Below are 21252 nucleotides of genomic sequence, written 5' to 3'. Positions count from 1 at the left end.
TTATTTCAGGATGAAGTGACACCTAACAGCAGCCTTGCTTGCTTTTGGGAACATCTTCTGAACACACCACCACAAACTGCACTCTGGGCATTTTTCCAAAACAATACATCTTTTTAGAAAGAGGATATTCTAAAAGAGAAATGGATTTCCGTAAGAAATTTGAGAATTCAAAAGAAGATGATTGTTGATGTTTCGGAGTGTTTTACAGAATACTCCTGTACTCCTTTCTCTCAGATTCCCATTGGTTCACTGTGCTGTATCAGCTCATGCTGCACTTTAGAAGTGCTGTTTAAACCTCATGAATGGTTTTTCAGGATGAAGCAGGGAACAAAGCCTTGGCAGCACTCAGACAGGCACAGTTCAGTGACACTGCCCCTTGCTGCTGGCCAGCTTCCCCTCGTGCCTCTCCCACCAGGAGGGATTCCCTCACACCCCACTCTGACACATGTTCAGAGCCCCTGAGGTACAAGGATGACATTTCACAAAGGACACTGAAATCTCAGCTCCTCATCAACACATGTTGCACAATTAGAATCACATTAAGTGTGGTTTTAGCAAGGTGGTCCCGTCAGGGTGAGGCCTCGCACGGTCGTGGTTTTGATTTACTGGACACAGTAATTGCTTTCTGAGATGAAGGAACCAAAATATGTGTCAAAATATTAATGGTCAATGTCTGCAGAGGCAGAAGGCTTGTGCTGGCTCTGGGGTGATGTGATGAGTGTTAACTCTGTCAGCCCAGCTGAGCAGCTGTCCCTGAGGCACACAAACATCACCCTTCACTCACTTCCCATCTCACTCTTTGCATGAACATCTCCCCACGGGAAACTTTGCCCTCAAGATTTCAGGGCTCCATGAATTCAAAAATAAATGAATCAGAGGGAATAGATGTATGCTCAATCTGGATATCCCTACAGTGGAGCCATCTGTGCAACGATTTCATGCCGAGGTTGCACATGGCAATTCTTTACACAGAAAATCCCTTTAAAAAGGGTCTGGTTTAAATCAGGGACCTGGGCAGCTTCCTGAACAGAAAGAGCTGGCCCAAGTCATGTTTGGATTATTCCAAAAATGACCTATCCCAACAGGACTTCACTGAGCTTAGCTGGGCACTTTCTATTTAGATGCCAGTGTTAAGGTCCAAAAAAAGATATGCACTTAATAAACCTTCTTCATGCTGAGGATTCACACCCTGAGATTCCATTTCTCTCTCCACACACACACATTATTTTGATCCACAGGACAAGTTTTATGCAGTCTGTCTTCAGCTGCAACAGAACACAAACTTAATACTGACAAATCCATTTTTTGCCTAGTCCACTTTCTCCTGAGTCACAAATCCCACTTGAAACCACTTTGAACTGGACACCAACTAATTAACAGCCCCACAGAAATCCAAATAATTCTGCAAAACCGAAGCATCTAAAATGAAATGTAAGAAGTCCTGTCTTTAAGAGACCCTCAATTCCCAGATCCAGATTTATTGCCAAAACCTGCCACACACAGGGAAATAGTTGAAATAAGGGAAGAAATAAGGATATTGCAGCCTAATTCTCTGTTTAAACATTGCCATTGGTATTATTTCATGAAGTTTTGTAGAGGGTTTAACTTCTCCCTAGGTCTCGATCAGCACTTTTGCAAGTAATGACAAATCTGATTTGTTACAGGAAGAAGTTGAGTGTATCTCAAACCCTGAAGTACAGCTTAGGACTGAAGAACATCAACTTCCAGCTTCCAGATCCCTCTGGAAACACTGGATCCATTGTACAGGACCTTTTCACTTCCACTGCACGGAGTCTGTGGAGGCTGAAATGGGCTCAGTGGGATTTGTGATGGAATCCTGGCTGCCCCGAGGTGAGAGAGACTTGTGTCAGGGATGTCAGGGCAGCTGTATTTCACTGCTGGAATGTTCCTTGTCTCCAGGTACACACACAGGGCCCATCCCCAGCCCTCCACAGCCAAGCTTTAAAAAGTTTTGATGTCTTTAATTGTTATTTTATTACACATATTTCACCATTTAGCCAGCATTTTTCATTTCACCCCCTAGTCTGGTAGGTCTACAGAAGCAAACCAGTACAACTGGTTTGGATATAATGTTGTAGCTCCCCTTATTCCAAATGGTTAGGGATTTTATTTGCTATTGCACACAGGCTCCAGAAAGTACAGACTGCATCCTGTGTGTCAACACAGGGCTGCAGCCTTGGGAAATTCAGAATTTAAGGAACACAGAGTCATCCTCTCCACCAGTCACCAGCTCACAGCCTGCAAACACAGGAAGCCCAGTTCAGGAAAGATCTGAAGAAATGTGGGACTCCTCATGAAGGTACTGACAGCGAGTTTAACCCCAGCACCCTCCCAGGGACTTCCAAATGAAACTAATTGGAAAGGCAAAACACCTTTTTCCATTAAACTTTCCCAGGGAATCTAATCTTTCTGATTTTAACCCACTTAAGTTGCTCAGCTGCTGCAGAGGGATTTTAGTTCCTTTGCTACACTTTGGACACCAGGATCAAAGGGAGGATTTGACTTTTTGGATGAAAACTGTGCCACCAACCACACTCAGGCTCCAAGGGGAGGACATTTCCTCCCTCTGCTCTCCTCAGGAGTACCTGTACTTGGTGTCTGTTCTCTCAGTGAGGTGGGGAATTCTCTCTGGAGAAAAAAAGCCTTTTTTCCTTACAGGGGAAAACACCAGGAGATAAAAATCTGATGGATTTAAGTTGCCCTGGTGTGCAAAGTAATACCTGAATCAAAATTTCAGCTGCCAAGTCTCCATCTTGCTATCTCCTGCCTGTTGTCACTTTTTTAAACACCTTCTTCCCATAAAGATGCAGCCAGAGGGACACGGGGGACACAGGAGACTCCCTGACCACCAGGGTGTCAGGATAAAACCAGCTCCCACTAATTCCATGGGACAGAAGGCAGCCCAGACCTCACCCAGGGATTTTAGGTGGCACCTGAGTGCAAATGACAGCCCATGACAATAATGGCCATTAGCACTTTTCCTGGGCAGAGCCCATATTCCCATTTCCTTGAACGAGATGATAATTACGGACAGGAGCCTGCCAAGGCCCCTTTTTTTGCCATAACTATTCTGTTTCCTCACTCCCAGTCAGATGGTGGGAGATTTTTCTGAGTGCCCCTACTGTAAATTGCCAAGAATAACTGTTGCCTCCCCTAAAATGGGAGTGAAAACAGCCCTGCGGGTTCCCTCTGAAGTGACAGCAGCTCTGACCAACTTCAAAGGCAACACAAGGTTTTAAGTGAGGGCTGTTTGTTGATTTTTTCTCCAGTGAAGTGATATTACATGGCATTTCCAACCCTCAATCCTATTAAGTGACAGAACTACCTAATAGCACTCATTAAATAACATAACTTGGTGTCAGAAATTCACTGACAGGCTCCTGCAATTGAAGTGGTAGATTTATACCCTAAGAAAATACGGGTTTGGTGTTATTGTGACTGGGTTTTTTTTAATAAATGTCATTTATTTTAACAGGTGAAAGCCTAAGTGCCAGGACAGTTCATGAAAAGGTTATCACAGCTGAGAAGTTGGTGCCTGAATTTTACATTTAGAGGGAAGAAAGCAATAAGAAAACATTTATTCTGAACTCCTCCAGCTCTGGGAGATCATTTCTTGGGTGACACCACCCTTCTCTGCAGTGCTGTCACAAGGCACTCAGATGTTCCAGCACTGCTCAGGAACTTCCCATCCTTCTGTCCAAGGAAACCCTCAGAGTTAAGCACAGGTACCTGAACCTCTCAAAGGGCAAAGCAGAACTGAGAAGATTCTTATCAACATTATCACTCTCTTATCAACATTACAGCTCAAGGATGGTGTCCACACACCCTGCACAGGGACAGGAGAGGTTTGGCACAGCCAAACCCATTTTAGGTCAGCACAGTGGCAGAGCTGATGCTGCTGAAAGGTCTGTCCCAATCTTTTCTCTTTTTTTTTTTTTTCTTCCTGTCACACAATCCTGCTGCTCCTTTACACCAGCTTTAACTTTTATCAGCACTTCAATGCCAACTGCACAAATCCTCAGGTCTTTTTCTCAGTTTTCTGCAGGTGCAGTGAGATGAATCTGCTCAGACAGGAGCCCAAGTGCCAGAGCAGCAGAAGGAACCTTCCAGAACCCTGAAATAATTCAGGTGTGAAGGGACCTTTTGAGGTCACCAAGTCCAGGACAGTGAATCACTGTCTTGGCTCTGCTGGATCAGGCAGAGCAGGCAAACCTGCAGCCTTCTGCATCTGGCACCAAAATCCCAACTCTCACAATTGTCCAAAAAGATTTAAAGGTTTTTTTGTGTTTTTTTTTTCATGCAACATGAATGCTGTAGCAAAAATGACTTCTTTTTGTACTCTAAAAGAACAATAAAACAAAAATCTTCCTGGAAATAACAATTACCAGTTGTATCCCTGACTATAACATTTTGACCAAAGGCAGAATGCTCTAAGGAATACCAAAACAATGCAGTGAATATTTGTGCAGCAGGAAGAGTTTGGAGGTGTTTGTTTATCAGAGTTTGTTCCTACTAGACAGAAAGGTTCCTAAAGAACCCATATAAAGAGCCCTGATTATTAATAGAATCATGAAATGGTATTTCTAACCTGTTTATAAATGGTTCAAAGGAAATCACAAATATATTTAACCCCCAAGTTTACAGTAAATGGGCAGAGAACTAAATTGGTTATTCCAGTAAGCAATATGTTATATGGAACTGAGCTGAGCATGTCTGCCATTATTCTACCTGGAAAAAAATCAAAATGGGGAGAGGAGGAAAGATTTTTAGTTTGCTATTCTTTGCAGCAGCCAAACAAAAGGGAAAAGCCCAAATATTGTATTACCCTCCTGTACATATGGATAAGTAATGCACACAATGATTTCACAACGTGCTTTAAAAAGATTCAATAATGGCTTGGGAAATATGGGAAAGTCATTTTTAACACCACATAAAAAAGTAATAGAGGGTCCAATCCTGTCACCACTAACTTAAACTGGGGAGAGCTGAACTTTCAGGATCTTCTGGCAGATTTAGAACTTTTTTTAAACAGCCTAATTCAGATATTAGCAAAGCCCAGCCTGGCTGGCTCCCACCACATTCCCACTTGCTAAATTATTCCCCTCCTCCATTATAATTTAAAACAAAAATATTTTGAATGTGTTGCATCTTTGTGTATTTGGACAGTGCCTGCCCTTCCCTGTCACTCTGAGAGCCCTGAGGACCCATCAGCTGCCTGAGCATGGAGAGCTGCAGCCAGAGCTGCCCACCCTCAACTGCAGCCCTGAAACCACCAGAGTCTGGTCAACTTCTGATTTTCTGCATAATATTGCCACAAAAATCAGTGTCTCCCACCCAGCCAGAGGGCAATCCTAGAAATGCAAAGAGAGTTCAATTTCCAGAGATCTCTAGGTTTGAAGGAGACATTTTAGTGCTGCCTACACAGTAAGAAAAATGCAAGGATGAATGTATGGACTGAGGTTGTGTTAGGGACCAGCCACCTTCCCCATCAATAACATCAGAATATGGCACATTTCACAAGGTGAGCTTGCACTCAAGAGCCTTTCTCTTCCTCACCCATCCCATCTGCAGCTGAGGTGGTGCTGCAAACACCAAACCTCTCCATGTGGCACGTGAGATTTCAACCACTGTCCTGCAAACACGCTGCATTTCCAAGATGCAGCTGGATCAGACCAAAGTTCTGATGCAATTTATTTAAAAAGGGGAAAAAAAACAAACAAATGAATCCTCAGTCACTCTTTCTCATGCAATCTCAGTGGCCAAGTCTGTACTACAGGGCTCATCCATTCCTGCCTCCTCTGGCTCACAGCTCGGACACACCCGGCACGCTCCGATCCAACAGCCCCGTGTCATGCACCAGGGAGTTCATGCAGTAAATAAATACAAGGGCAATGACCCAGAGTTCTCACTCACCCTCTGCTTGTCTCACAGTGTTTCCAGTTCTGCTTTTAGCATCTAAAACCTTTCAGTTTCTGTCAACTGATGCAGCTCGTGAACGGAAACCTTGAACATGCACAAACACAGAAGGGCTCTGCCCACAACATGCACCAGGAATCCTCTGGGGTGCCTCCTTCAGAGCCACCTTCCCCTCCACTTCCAATGTGTTAAACCCCACAGTTCAGCCCAAATAAATCACAGACTCAGGTCAGTGGTTCCTCTAGTCCCCTAGTTTGAGTTTATATGCAGTGCTGGCTTTAAGTTCAGCTCTATGTGAATGCCTATATCAGCGCCTGACAGTTCTTCCCATATCCAAGACAGCTCTCAGATTAATCCAGGATGTTTTGTGTTTTCCTTCCACTTTAGTGTTACCCTCAAACAGTAAAACTTTTCCTATTCAATTCTCTTGCTGCTCTTGAAGGGAATGGAGCAACGTGGTAAAAAAGTCCTACCAGGGTAAAGTTGGTCTTGAGAAGGAAAGTTCATTTCTGATGCTTTTTATGACCTTGCTGACATTTCCTAGCCATAAGATGGAAATGTTATATGATAAAAAATACAATATTAATCAACCAATTGAGTTGCCAGTTTTAATTTTGGATAGAAAACTGGACAGAGAAATAATCAAAGACTTACCAGAAAAGCAGATGGCTGCAGAGTGCTTCTGGCAGTCATGCTACTCGCACATGGGACCACTTGTGTTTAACAAATTGGACAACAGAGAGAGAACAGAAATGGAAATTGGGGCTCTACTCCATTCAAATTCTTCAGAATGTTTGTTTTGGATTTGTACCTCTGCTGCAATTTACAACTCTAGATTAGATAGAGCAAGAGTAATATTCTTGACTAGAAGGAAAAGAGAATGGCTGAACTGTTTGCCAACTCACACACATTGTCTCCCTGTGTACAAATAATACCAACATATAAATGGGTCTAAATAAAACCCAGGACTAAACGTGTCTCTTACTACACAGCAATAAAGTTGCATGAGACATTTCCCTGAGTCAAACTGCAAGGCCCATATCAGCATGGAAACGGGATGGAAGGAAAACCCAGAGCAACCCGAGATGTCACAGCTGTCCCCATGCTGCAGGGACCTCCTATTGCAACTGAGAATCCGTCCCACAACACACTGCTCAGGAATTAAAGGGGCATTTGTTTCCAGCATGAACCAGTTTTGAAACACAAGGCATAGTTCAATGTATCTTAATTGATCAGGAAGGTAAAAAACCACAAAACCAACGTCAGCTGTTTCAATACCAAGGCACACAGGTAGCAGATGACACCAAAAAAAGGAAGAAAAAAGACTAATTCTGTCGGTCTTCCTGTAAGAAATCAGTTACCTCAGTGTTTAACAGGAAAACATGAAGGTCTTAGTGAGATGCCAGTTGCAGCTTAAGGAAATGTATGGCCAAATATGACATCACCTACCACAACCAAAAATTAAGATGAAAGTTGTGCTGGTCTCAGGGACCAGTCACTCACCAGGGAACCGGTGGTTTTATGTGCACGCCTTCCTGAAGAATCCAAAAATAACATTTTTCCATGGAGCAGAAATTCCTGCAGCGTTCACGCTTTTCCTTTCAGCAATGTTGCAATCCAACGTGCCAGCCCTGTGTAATGAGGTCATCCGACAGTGTAATTTGTAGTATTTTAATCTGTCAAAATTGATCCTAGAGTTTCTATGGCAACTAGATCCAAACAAAAGATGCAGCAGACAGAATTCGTCTCTCCCTGCACCACCCAGATTTTTATATAAATATATATGTGTGTATATATAAAGCATTACACATATATAAAGTTAATGTTCATGATTCATCATTAAGCAGTGCTAGAAAACTGGCACTGGAGAAATAGCAACACACAGGGCTAACATTAAAAAAGGTAATAAATGTATAAACTGACATCAATAAAATACATTAAAAAAAGGTAATTCTTCAATTCTCAAACACCTGGGAACACAGCATGCTTTTCCCCTAAAACCCAGTCAGGGAAAGGTATTATCCATTTCTGGTTGGGATAGATGGAAGGGGATCCTGGCTTTGCTGCCATGAGGCGGAGAACATGACACCTTCCCCCACCCCAACAAAATTACCCTTCAACCATTACTGTTAACATGTTCATGCTTAGGAAAGCTTGACTGCTATCAGCTTCCTAAGCTTGAGTTTGGAAGTTCTTAAGCAAGTCTTGAATGTCTGTAAATTTATTTTAGTGCCCTTGCAGGAGCTGAGCTGGGTCCAGTTGCTGGATGGGAAATTCTGGATGTGGAATCCAAAGCCATTTCCAGTCATATAATGTGATTAACATCAACACCAGCCAGCCCCTTTCTTTTGAAATAAAAAGGTGGGATGAAAAGCTTGATTTTCCTGCAGGTCACTTCTCCTTGACATAGGAGGAGCTTCTGAGCACTCCTCAGGAGATCTCATTTGTGTCCTGAACACAGATTGCCAACCACAGTGTTCCTAACGCAATTCCTGCCAATCCATGCAAATCCCAGAACAGTCACAGGGGTGCTGACTGGGGCTTTAAAGAGAGGCTGAACCTCCCCTAGCAGGTGACATGTACCTGCCTCCAGAAATCGGAGTGGAGTCCATGAACGATTTTCTGACTCCTGTGCAGTGTCACGTTACAGCCTTTGGTGTAAAAACATGGGACAGTTTTAGCAGATCCCTAAAAAGGGTGAGAGGGAATTTCTGAGAGCTGATGTGTCAGCTGGGAAGAGGGTGATACACTGACTTTTGCTGTGCTGGGTCACTGCAGGTCCTGTGGGTTTGCTGCTGGCTGCCATCTCTGGAGGTCACCACGTGCCTGATTCCCAAGGCTCTGGATCAGCCACGGGGTGGGATTGTGGCTGGAGGGCAGCTTCTCCTCTAGGCCAAGTGCTGCTGCCTGTTAAGAAAATGAGAGAATGTTAAGTTGGAGAAATATTGGCCATTTAAAAGAAACAAACACACCCAAAAGCAGTGATCCCAAACTGATCCTCAATTCTCCTCCTAGAAAACAGAATTTCCCCATCAGTTTATGTGTGTTGGAACAAAAAAATCATGGTGAATACAGGAATAAAATGGTGTGCATGCATAATTTGAAGCACAGGAATATTTCCACAGTTTACCCTCCTAAAATTAAACACACTCAAGTCTTTCACCTGAGCAAAGACCCTGATCCCACAAAGCTCATCCACTCCATGGCAATTCCTTTGATTAATGAAAAGTGAAGAATCAAACCCTGGCAGAAACTGAACTATGTATTATACTGAATTACAGATGCTTCTTTAACAACTTCTATCTTTACAGAATATTGGCATTTCACAGCTTATCTTACAGCTGACCTAGACCTTGGCATGTTTTCAGGTGAATATATTTATAAAAATGTACACAATGAGCTGTTCCTTCTTTTGAACTTCAAAAAAGTTATGGCTCTGCAACTGCAGCAGAAGATTCAAAATACTTGTTTAGGCAGGAGTGTTTAAAAAGTATAAAAAGAAATGAAACTGTGGATTTCTTCCTAATTATCAGTTTGTGACCATCAGAAAAGATGTACCTTTTCCATGTGAAACCCCTCATTACCCCCTCCTTCCAATAAAGGCACTCAACATTGAACTTAAAAGTTCCTGTCTGCATCCACTTTACTGCCTGCACCATCCTGCCCTTTGAAACGGAGTCGTGTACGAGGCCCATCAGAAAAACTGGAGGAAATTGGAGATAAAAAAGATTTTAAAATAAAACCAGTATTTATGTCTCCCAAATGGGAAGTTTGGAGCAGCGAGGGCAGGAAACGGGCCGCTATTTAAGCTGATTACCCAAGCAAAGTCCTCTGCCTTTTCAGCAGAGCCACGGTCCCCGAGTAAAACCATTTCAATTAATTGGAGTTTGGGGCAGGGGGAGCCGGGGGAAGATGTCAAATTTGATCTGGAGTGTTAGTGATGGCTGGCTGGCCTTTCAGGGCCGCTAATTGGGCCCGTTGGCTGGACGGCCTTGGGGACGGGCCCTAACGAGGCCGGCGCAGGTGGCCGCGGTGGCCGCGCTGTCGCAGCCGCTCGGGGCCCGCCGGGCACGGGCCCAAAGGTCCTCCCTGGAGAGGCAGCAAGACCCTTCCCGCCTGTCCCAGGAATTCACACAAAGAAAAGTCTTCTGGGCCACACTGGCCCTATGGACATGGATCTTATGATGCGTTTTGCCTAATTATCCGGCGGGCTTTTCTCCTCGCGGGGCCGGCGCGGGCCGCGCTTCCACGGTGTTTGCACACATGTACAAACTACATCTCCTCATTCACACTTGCACATAACTGACGAGACAAATAATATTATCCTAGCGGGAAGAGCCAGAATTAGAAAGGAAATACTGCAACGTTTAGATTTAATCTGGTGAGCGTTAGATCATGATTCACTCTGACATAAAAGCTCAAGAGCACATTTAGCCAGGGTGAAACGCATTACTGTGTTTTACATGAGAAGGAAATAAGTCTGATGTTTCATGGGCTGCATTATTTGCTGTTGAAATCCTAATGACTGCCCACGCTCTACACCTACGTTGTACCTAATGAATTTGGTTTAAATTTCAGAAAGCTCCAGCAACAAATTGGACGATCGTATTTGCTTCTGGCTCTCCACCACAGAGGAGTTTTTTAGCAGAAGAGAACAGAAAAATTACAATAAATTAAAAAAAAAAAGGTTTCCAATGTAACACTTAATTTATCTTCCCCACATTTCACAGCAGTATTTTTAAAATAAGCATCTTTTTTGATAAAATATTTTTTCTAACAGGTAACTACTCAAACAGCATAAACAGGACTGGTAATCCCTGGTTTTCAATATCCACAGTTCAATATCCTGCTCAAGGCTCAGGAAGTTTTGCTTTATCAAATAAAACACTGAATTAATGCTCCATATGAAACAGTGGCTGAATCAGCACAAGTTTTACAACTGCCTTCACCCAACCTTCTGCTTTCTTCTCACCCACATCCACGAGATTCCATTGCTTCTCTCCCATCAACTCCTGCTTTTTGGTGGCCACAGGAAAGAACAAATCCCTGCAGGCTCCTCCCTGCTCATTGTCTCTCACATCAGTGACAGAGCAGTCACTTGGGATGGCAGCACAGTCCTCCCCTGGCTTAACACAACCCAGGACTGGCAGGCTCCAGGAGAATCCTTTTTCCTGGGACGTATCCAGGCTCAGTCGTGTTTCCCAACCAAGGCTCTCCATCAGAATTCCCAGCACTCTCTCAACAGGACAGAATAGATTTCATTTCATAGAATCATGGAATAGTTTGAGTTGGAAGGCACCTTCTAAAGGCCATGAGCACCTTCCACCAATTCCCATCCAACCTGGCCTTGGACACTTCCAGGGAGGGGGCATCCACCACCCCTCTGGGCAACCTGTGCCAGTGTTTCACCACCACTATTGAAAAATTTCCTTTCTTATGTCTAATCTAAGACTTTCACCTCTTTTCTGTTTATGGGAGGAATTTATAGCTGAGATGTGAGCCACAAGGTCTGCAGTGCCTTCCTCAGCCCAGGGCATCCCAACCAAACCCCCATGTCTGGGTTTCCCGTGACATTTGGGTTTTACTTGGGCTCGTGTTCATCTCAACACATTTCCTTCCTGTAGCAACAGGAATGAAAATATCTAAAAATCCCAAATGCACAGAGCAAGCGGCTGACTCTTTCTCACAAATGCCAATTCCCAGGAGCTGCTGTGACTCCATGAACATCATTCTCCTGCGAATCCAACTGAGGTTTTCAGGGCTCTCCAAATATCTGCAATTTCAAGGCAGATAAATGTCATGTAAACTCAAATTTTGCAACTTTATTGCTGTGTATTATTCCATGCCAAGTCACGCTTTACGTAGAAAGCAAACATAATTGAATTTATTTTCTGAGAAAAGCAAACTAAAGTTTACAGCTCTGCCTGGCCTCGAGTTTGTTTATAAACACAGGAGCAGACTGGCCTTATTACAATGGGGATGGCAAAAAAAAAAAAACCTTCTTCAAGCTGAATACGAGCCAAGAGTGCTCTCAGCAAGTGAGGGCTTCATCTGAGTGTGGCCTTGGCCTCTTGGGCCTGCTGAAGAGAAGGTGATTTAATAACAGGTTATCTAAGAGGAGATAGATACAACTCCCTCACTTGGAGAGAAATTACAGTGATGACAGAGCCAAACTTCTTGTTCAAGACAGATGCTGGAACAAGGGGCAACATCAAAAACTGCGCCTTGGCAGGCTCAGATTGGAGATTAGCAAAAAAGCTTTTCAGCAGAAAGGTGGTGCAGCCCCCAGACAGGTGCCCAGAGAGCCACAGCATGGTGATTCTTGGAGATATTTCATGCTAAACACGTGCCCTTTGACACTTTTGATAAAGTACATTGTAAAAAACCTTCTTGACAAGGTGTTGGAGGAACCATGGATGTTTGGCGCTTCTCAAAAGCACCTACTCCTCTTTTTTTAATAAACAAACACCTTCAAAAGCCTAATCATAAAATGCCTGATGACTTTTGCTCCACGCCCTGTGTCCTCAGAATACCAGACCATGTGGGGCTTCCATGCACATGCAAACCCTTGTTCTGATGGAATATTCCCCATAAACACAGACTCAGGAGTAACAGTACAGGATCTGTCCATGCAAGTTGTGTCACAAGAGCAAACTCCAGATATTTGAAGAGATTATCAGTCAACTACAGTTCTTTCCACTGTAGAAACAGTTACTCAGTTAAGATAAACAAAGAAATTCCCATGCACTGAAAAGGAAAACCTATTAACTGATTAAACATGTGAATCAGTTGATAAACTGGTTATCAAAGTTCTGAAAACATTTTTAACAATGACCCTTCCTGCCATGTTTAACAATGACCCATAAAATCTAGAATAATTCAGCCCTTTACAGGAAACCAGCTGGAGAGAAAACAGAAAGTATTTCTGTTCTAAGAAGCTGCAACTATGCCATATGAGCTGACAAATTTAGACACTAATTATGAGTAAAGTAGTGATAAACACTATAAATGCCAATTTAAAACTTTGCACAAAGTTTTTTCAAAGGTTTCTAACTTTTCAGCACACAGAAGAAATTGGATGGATGTTTGTAACTCATTCCTTATTTCAGGCTTTTCAGGAAACTATAAAAATACTTATTAAAAACTAAACCAAAACACCTTTAATTTTTAGGACAAGTTGAAGATCTGGAAGTGGACTAGAAATGTAAATACCTGTGCTTTTCCTACAACTGACCATGTAAATCCACCTCAGAGAAAAAAAACCTCCCCCTCATAAGTATTTGCAGACATGCAAAAGCAGAATTTAGCACAGACGAATAATTTCACCTGATAGAGAACATAATTTTACTTCTCAGCACATTTTAAAAAAGGTAAATTGAAAAAACTGTTAGACCTAGTCCTTGGGATAGTTGAAAGATCCTTTCAGACAAGTTCAGATTCACAGAAGAGCAAAAATTTGGGTGCCAGGTGAAGGTTCTGGCTAACCAACAATTGTTCACGTGCAAAGCATGGACAGAACCTGCTCCACATCAGGTGGAGATTTACATTTTCCCAAAAATCAGAGAAATATTCAGACCTAAGGCACATTTCAGAGCATTCTATTCCAATGCTTGACATCTATTCCCTTTCCTGCTCACCTTTGTGTCAGACATTAAAACCAAAATATCCCCAAATCCTACTTCTGCATGGCTTCCTGGCAAGCAAATTGCCTATAGGTTTATTTTTCACTATCAGAAAAGTCTGTCCAGCTAAAAAGCAACACCACAAATCAGAGAAACCCCAGAGTGCGAGAGATTTTCATCAGGGTCTTGTACACCAAGTTAGCCAAGACTTTGACAAAAAACTTTTTGATCAACTCAGAACTTTTTAAGAAGTCACAGAAAAAGATTCCGGCTTTCTACCAATTACAGCAGAGTATTGGAAGTAAGTTAAAACAGTCTGTATTTAAACATTTGGCTTTACAATGACCTTAAAACAATCCAGTCTTTTAAAAAAAACATCTCCCAGCCTTCTCCTAAGCTGAAATAATAACACATACAGAATTAAATGCCAGTATTCTATTTTCATTCCAGAAACACAACATTTAAAAGCAATCAAATGAGGCATTTGTTAACAGAGGAGCATAAATAAAATGTCCAGAGGTTTTCAATTTTGAAAAGCCTGCTACCATTTCTGGGAACATCATATCTCAAAAGTGTGGCTTGCTCACTCTATAGAAAGACTGTATTTATTTGGCTACAGCCCTGTTCTCAGGAAGCACTGAGGGCTCTGCTTTTGGAAGAGGAAGAAACCAAGAATTTCAGAGTGATATTTTGAAGTGTATTCCAAGACTAGAATGGATTTGGAACTCGGCTGAGCCCCATGCAGACCCAGGATGTGGAAGGAGCATCTCTCTGTGAAGAGTTCCTCAGTTCACCCAATCTAAAAAGAGATGAATACTCCAAGGATTTGAGAATTTCATTTCTGTAATTTGAAAAAGATGTTGAAACTGCCCACTTCATATAATGAAGGTCATGCTGCTCTTCTGTGGTGTCCAGAAACAAAGCAGGAGCAGAACAGTCTGTCCTCCCCCTCATCTCCCTCTCAGCAGTGAGAGCTGCTCCCACTGGGAGCAGAGCTTTCATTGTGTGTGAACAGAAAGTCAGAACAAATTTCCCCACAACCCCTGGCTCAGGCAGTGCCTCCTCCTCCTCTGCCTCAGAGCTGGACTCTACGTGGACTTTGCATCCAATGCATCTTCCCCATTGACAATAATCTGAAATATTCCTTCAAATGAGATGAAGCAGAAAAATGCACGGCCAGATTTGCAACCTTTCCTTTCTCCTGCTTGCTTACCCCTCACTTTGGAGCAGCCACTCTGACAGCAGCAGTGCCATTCTGTAAAACCAAAGCCTACATTCTTACAGAAATTGCTTGATTTCAAATGTTCCAGTTACCAAGTTCTCAGCTTAGATATCTTGAAGAATTTTAAAGTTTTCAGGTGGTGAGAGCACACAACTTCCAAGTCACCTTTCTCCAGACAGCCCAGAACCACAGAGCCCATACTGATCATCAAACATTTCCAGTGCCTTGGTCACCTACAGATACATTTCCAGCTACAGCTACTTCCTACATCCCAGCTGTGTCAGCATTCAGTTAAATTCCTATTCTACTTAGATTCCATTCCTATTCTTAGATATTTTTGCAGTTACACCTGACATGCAATCCTTGCTTTTCTTCTAGGGATGAAATTTGAGTTTAAAAGCATAACAAAGTGATGTTGAGATTCATGGTACTGCTTTCAAAGCAATCTCCTTTGGAACCCACGATACAATGAAGCATCATTTTCAAAACCAGCTTTCAAGCTTTGCAGATGAAGGCAAAAGTGTCAGACAAACAACACTCAGGTCTGGCCCTTGCTGGATCAAAAGCAGCAGGGCTGGTGTGCCAGGCTTCCTGCAGCTCCTCTCTGCCACTGGGAGTTCCTGCCAGCTCCAGGGAAGGTTTTTTATTGCTCACTCTCAGCCTGACTCATCCTTTGCAGCTCGATGCTGAGCGCCCCAAAAGAGCAGCTGGGGATGTGTTCTGTGGAGTGCTGAGATGTGTGGCCACATCACCATGTCCCACGGGTGGGACGTGCTCAAGTCCCACCAGTTCAGCCCCTTTGTGCCTTTGCTAAGTGGGAGGATAAAGGGAAGGGAAGGCCTTTGGGCAGGATCTTTCCTTGGCTGGCAGCCAGTGTTTCCCATGGCAGAATCCCATCCCTGACATGGATGCTCCCTCCTGTCCCATGTGTGCCACTCACTTCCAGAACCAGAAGGGAGCATGATGGGAGCAGGTTGGATCAGAAATTAAAGAATTTCCTGATGCAAACTCTGCCTGCAAATCCTCGGTTAGAACAAGCAAATCACTACAGTACCAATAAAAGGTGAATGAGTAATCTCAGACTAGTGCAGCCCTGGCCAGGTAGGAACTGTGCTCAGTGGAGGGGATGACAGCAAAACTTCTTCAGTTCACTATGAAATATTTAAACTCTCTGCACTGTTGAGGCAATCTTTCAAATTGAGTAATTAAATGAAATTGCCACAGACTGATAAAACAAAGCAACTGTGTCAAATCTGCAGTTTCCCTGAAAGACCCGAGGGAGAAAAAGAGTTAACAACGACCCTGAAGGTCTTTATTTCAAAATAAACCACATGTTAAAAAAAAAAAAAAAAAAAGAAAAAAAAGAAAAAACCTCACTGTCTGTAACATTATAGTTTTCAAAGACTGTGCAGCCAGGAATTACAGATAAGCCCTCTTAAGACCATAAAGAAAAATCTTTTGATAGTGTTCAGCTTATTGAACTGGCTCCTCAGTGTATTTGCAGCAATAAAGCTGTCAGGCAGACAGAAAAGGAGAGCTAAGTGTTTCAAGGCTCAGCCACATGAACTCCTATTAACCTGCATTACCAGGCAGTTGTTGCTGTGAGCACGGCGTTGCCTGGGTCAGGTGCTTGTAAAGGACACAAAATCTCTCCGTGACAGACAAGGGGAGTGCTGCTCTGTGCCACGCATCTCTGAGCACACAGCCTGCCAGGCAAGCACCACACTGAGCCCTCAATTATTCCTGGAAACTTCCTGTCTGCTGAGCAAATTTCAGGATGGGAAGAGATGTGATTTCTCTTTAATAACTTCCACGTTTTCCATCCCACCAAGCCGTTGGTGGTTTGCTGGGGTCTGAGGGCTGGATGAACCATTCCTGATCACACATGGAATGGCACAGGGGGCTGGGGAGGGTCTGCTCCAAAGCCCTGACACACCCTGACAAATCCAAGGTGAGGAGACAGGAGGACATTCAGGATAAACCCTCAACATTTTCATCTTCCCTTCACTCCAGTTGTCCGAGCTGAATGGGAGCACGCCTGGAATTCCCCTGGACACAAACCCAGGCTATGAATGACAGACAGATTTTTGGACCTGGCAGCAAAGCACATTCCCCATCACCTGGAACCAGGAGCTTGGAATTCTCTGCAGCACTCCCACAAGCACTGCAAAGATGCACCTTTAGGATGCACCAGAAGTGAGGCTGAGAGGAGGCACCCAGGGCTCTCTGCAGATAAATCAGAAGGGCAATCAGCAGGAAGAACTCATCCAATCTGAAGGAAAACATTTGCACAACAAGCAGTGGCTACAAGCCAGCCCTTAATAAATTTCTGCTAGAAATGAGAAAAAGGTGCAGAAAGATTCTGGCACAGCCTTCCAACAGGATGGGAGAAACCACACAAAAAAATGTCACTGTGGTTTAAAATGGTTGTTTATAAATTCTCAGAGAAGATGAGAGGCTGTAGTGGCCTGTGACTGCAGGAACTGGATTTTCTCAGTTTTACCTTGAATTTGTGCTTCATGTTCTCCTAAATTCCCCTCCTTTCCAGCCAGGGCGACATCCTGGCATTTGATTAATGTTTATGAGCTCCAAGGGTATCACTAAAAAGATGATGTAGGAGTATTCTCAGAGGGCAAGATATAAGTTGCAAAGATAGATGTGCTTATACTGTGCTGATGGTTTTTTTGTGGACATTGCTGGTGCAGGTGAGGAGGTTGCTGTGTCCATTATGCTGCTCATCGAGGCCTCTGTCCCTCTCTCAAACCCTACCAGCCTCATTTACAAGATTACAGATGCCCTGATTGATACCAGTGGATCAAATGAGAGAAGGAAGGGTGATAGCCTCACCCAGAGCAGGGGTCGTTTGCTGGGGTAACACACTGGTGATAACATCATTGCACTGCCCTACTGAAATATTCTCCAATTGCTTCTGTGAGTCCTGCTGTGCTTCCTTGAAGATGTTTTTCCTGGGCAAGCCTCTCTGATTAAACTTCAGTGTCTGGAAGTGAAGGGCAGCACAGCAGCACACAGTGAGCAGGTAATTATGAAGCTGACACTAGGTTTCATGAAAGCACAGAGGAAGTTTAAGGTCCATTTACTCCCCTGGGTTTCATTCCAGGCATTGCAATGTGCCTCCCTCACCTGTCACCATCTTGCTTCAGCAAATGTAGCCCGGGGGGATTTCAGAGCTGGATCCTCAGCCGGGTTAAAGTGGCTGCTGCTGACAGATGGAGCTGAACCTCAGCTCGCAGGCGAGGAGCACAGAGCTCAACTCTGCCAAATTACTTCAGAAGAGCCCTGGTTGAAAGGGATCTTCATTGTAAAATGCTGAAAGACACAAACACACACAGAAACCCCTGAAACCTCTCAAGTGCACGGGCAGAAGGCAGGAAGCAGCCTGGGTTTTCTGACTCTCATGGTCCTGCTCATTTTCAGCTGACGGCCACATTGGATTAAGGCATTCCAGAGAAAATGCCCTTCACACACAATCCTACCCAAGGCCAGCCTAATTTCCACTGTAGTTAAAGGGCTGGGGGAAGTTTAGGTTTGCTGAAATCCATGCCAGCAGTATCCTTGGAACTCCATCAAATCACTTTTGCTCTCCCATCTTTTCTCCTGTCTAAGCACAACTGCTGAACAGAGATTCACCCATCAGGCTTGTTGTAACTCTGTCTAAAGATCTCCCATTTCCTGCTCCAACCATCCTCATCATGGGACATTTCTCCTGGAGATGCTCTGGGGATGTGGCTGACAAAAAAGAAATAAAACACACATCTCCCCAGCCCAGCTCCAGCAGGGCTCTCCTCACAGGGCTCTGGCAGGCTGGGGGCTGTGGCATCTCCCTGCTCTCTCAGTAGCCACAGCAACCACCAAACATTTTGTAAGAGATTCACACTCCTGCCTCTGTCAAGTGCAGATCCAGGTGCCTTTTGCACTCTGCTTCCAGCATCCCTGCTGAGTGAGAGCTGCAGGAGCCTTGGCTGTGCACACAGGGCACGCACCACGTCGAGTGATGCACGCCCAGCTGCTTTCACCTTCACTCCCAAGACATGTTCCAGCCTGACTGACCTACTTCTTCAAACCCTCTGAGAAAAAGGACACAACAGAGCTCCTTCCACACAGTAGTCACTGGAATTCACCATCCAACAGTTCTCTTTTGTAATGCAAGAGCTGTAACCACCGACAGCAACCACGATTTAGGATACACAGCATTCACCAACCATTTCATTGAATTGAATGTGTATGAGCAGCAAAAGGAAACATCAACAAATTCCAGATGCAGAATGTAATTATGTTTGGATGGCAGAATGTTTCATATTGTTTTCTATAGGAAAAAAAAAAAGTCATCATTAAAGCAGTGGAATTTCAGTAAACTATTTTTTGGGTTACAGCCCAGAATAGTTCCACTTGGCAGTTCAGAGGCTTGGGTAAAATATTCCAAGGTTCATAAATCCTTGACTTTAATTTGTAGATATAGGTTACAGCTTTAGTATCACTGCAAGGGGGTAAATCATGCTCCCACCTCAGCAGCTGCCAAAGGGCACCAGACCAAGCCTTTGGCTCGATTAGGCAGTGCTGAGGAAAACCACACATCAATGTCTGTCCTGTTCCCATGGCACTCAGATCCTCTGTGCTCCCAGAAGGTTCCTTGGCTAGAACAGGCTCTGCAGCACCTACTTCTAACTCACACTTTACATGGTGGTGTCCTGTGAGGGAAAATGATACCTGGAGGTGGGCTGGACATGGACAAGGTGATTCCTTTCTCACATCAGCTTATATCAAGTGTCTCGGTCCTGCAGGCAGTTAGGAACTGGGAGGGATTAATTTGTAAACCCAAAAATCCAGCAGCATTCCACAGCCAATAAATAATTGCATTTACCTTGAATTCTCTGAAACAGGTTAAAGAGTTCTAGCAGTATTGGTTTCTTCAAAACATTCAAAGTGAACCTGTGGTAACCTGGCTCTCACACAGTGCCAGATTTCTGCAGAAAGGGAGTCCCTTATAATCTGGCCAGACTTGCTTTGTTCTTTGAATTCCTGCTCACCCACAGCAGCTCTGCAAATACAGTCTGAGGCTGAGCCAGACTGCTCCAAGCCACCAGTCCTTCCATTGTCCCAAAGAGCACCAGGAATTTGGGTGGCTCACTCAGGGACTTTGTCTCCTTGCTGCTTGTTTTCCCTGGCAGCCTCCTATTGAGCCACAGCAACATGTCCACACAGCAAACATTCAAGAACCAGGTCACCATCTAACATCCAGAAATTAGAGAGCAGCTCCACTTCTACTGCTGAGCCAAACCCCAAAATGAAGTGCTGGCCCAGATTAAAAATTCTCCCAGAAAGGGAGAAAATTGTGGCCTTGTGTCTTAGAGTCTTACTATGGCTCTTTTTTGGAGGGTTTGGAGGCTTGTACTGGGCTGTGCCAGACTGTAAATCTTCAGTGGAGACAATCCTGCTTCTCTGGAGAGATCTCCTCTCCTGAAAGCAAACCTCAGTTGTCCTGCATCCCAGCCTTGCCTCCCAGGCCAAATGCATCTTCTCCAATAAATGTCCCAAAAGAAGTTGAAAAATAAGTAAAGACATTTCCCATAAATCCAGATTTATATATAATATATATTAAACTGCAGATGGCAGAGGAATGTAAATTGCTTTGCTAATGGAAGAATTCAAGGAAAAAGCCAGAGTTTTAACATGCAAAGAATGCAAATATCCAGCAAAGTGAGCAGATCCATGGCTTGAGGAGTGGACAGCCCCAGCTGGGTGTGCAAAGGACGTGTGGAAACCCAAGAGCTGTTTGTACTTTTATGTTACTGACTCCCTCAGTGACTATAATGTCTCACTCTTTGGGTTCCTCCAGACCCAGATTCTCCAACATATTCAAATCTGGGAGGCTTGGGACTCATCTTGATGATGCACAGCACTGCTGGTCATAAACCAGGCACTGAAACTGTGCTTTTCAAAATGACAGCTCTGGCTCCAAAGCCTGTGTTTGGAACAGGAAAAGAGATGGATACAAACAGGCAGGAAAAGGCAAGGGAGTGCTTCCAGCTCAGGAGGATGGGCAATACTGGCAACTCAGCTTTATAAACCCAAGCCAACCAAGTCCACAAGCCAACAGGAGCTGAGCCAGGGACCTCTGAGATCACCCAGAGCACCATCCCGAGAAGGTGGCTCAGCTTCAGCCATCCTGATGATATTCCCAGAATTACAGACTGCTTTGGGCTGGAAGGGACCTTACAGACCACAGCACTCCTCCCCCTGCCATGGGCAGAGACATCTTCCACTATCCCAGGGTGCTCCAAGCCTGTCCCAGCTGCTCCTGGACACTTCCAGGGATGGGACAGCCACGCTCTCCGGATATTCAACAACCATGAAGAGACAAGCAAAAATTGTACGTGACACAACGAGGGAGGTTTGAGTGACTGTGCCTGCAAATTCAGGCAGGCATTTGCACAAGCGAAGGTCAAAACCAGG

The 21252-nt window shown here is 44.1% G+C and overlaps 1 long non-coding RNA gene across 1 annotated transcript in view; it reads right to left on the bottom strand.

Annotated features, from left to right (window-relative positions):
- Nucleotides 1-2172: 2172 nt before the first annotated feature.
- Nucleotides 2173-21252, bottom strand: part of LOC146766555 (uncharacterized) — a 34502-nt gene continuing 15422 nt past the window's right edge. The window contains exons 2-3 of the long non-coding RNA XR_014957714.1: nt 8692-8844; nt 2173-7568 (exon numbers count right to left, since the gene is read on the bottom strand). This is a non-coding gene — a long non-coding RNA (uncharacterized LOC146766555). The remainder of the gene's footprint in view (nt 7569-8691; nt 8845-21252) is intronic.

This window comes from Lonchura striata, chromosome 10 (genome assembly GCF_050655825.1).
Source record: "Lonchura striata isolate lonStrDom1 chromosome 10, ASM5065582v1, whole genome shotgun sequence".
NCBI classification, from domain to species: Eukaryota; Metazoa; Chordata; class Aves; order Passeriformes; family Estrildidae; genus Lonchura; species Lonchura striata.
Note: the sequence above shows the minus strand (reverse complement) of the source record. Positions and strands in the feature narration are given on the sequence as shown.